The sequence below is a fragment of the Diaphorina citri genome, unplaced genomic scaffold (genome assembly GCF_000475195.1).
Source record: "Diaphorina citri unplaced genomic scaffold, Diaci psyllid genome assembly version 1.1 scaffold36127, whole genome shotgun sequence".
Classification (NCBI taxonomy): Eukaryota; Metazoa; Arthropoda; class Insecta; order Hemiptera; family Psyllidae; genus Diaphorina; species Diaphorina citri.
The window spans coordinates 1-602 of NW_007413459.1; the positions used below are offsets into that span (position 1 = coordinate 1).

At 36.7% G+C, this 602-nt stretch overlaps 1 long non-coding RNA gene across 1 annotated transcript; it reads left to right on the forward strand.

Annotated features, from left to right (window-relative positions):
* Positions 1–64: 64 nt before the first annotated feature.
* LOC113473494 lies at positions 65–592 on the forward strand. The gene is made up of 2 exons (XR_003395451.1): positions 65–198; positions 541–592. It is a non-coding gene; the product is annotated as an uncharacterized LOC113473494 (long non-coding RNA).
* The last annotated feature ends 10 nt before the right edge of the window (positions 593–602 follow it).

The window sequence follows — 602 nt, forward strand, 5'->3', positions numbered from 1 at the left end:
ATCTGTAGGGAAAATTCTTTCTATTTCGTTCCACATTCTAATATATTCATGTCATACATTGTGTTTCAGAATATCTGTTCGGGAAGATACACCGCGTGGTAGTGTTATATTGAAGGTAGCATCGGCAGGTCTTATTGATGATATGACATCTTACGACATTATCAGTGGAGATGATCTTGGACATTTCCTTATCAATAGGTAAGTTGTCATTATGTCCTATTGTGCTTCGTACTATTGAATCTTGATCTAACGTAAATCATAGGAGTAATTCTCTCAAACCTACCTATACCTGAATTGTGTTACCTATGTCTTGGCGAACTGCGGGGTACTATAGAATCTTGATCTAACGTACCTAAATCATAGGAGTATTTCTCTCAAACCTACCTATACCTGAATTGTGTTACCTATGTCCTGGCGAACTGCGGATTTGAAGGTCCAGGTCATGTAAAATAAGATCGACATTTATGACCAGATGTCATGCTACACCTGTTGTATTTTATTTCTTCTCTAACTTATATTTAATATTGTGTTTGATTTCAGTAAAACTGGTGAGCTGATCATAGTGAAAGACTTGGATCGTGAATCGTGTGACTCCTATAAAC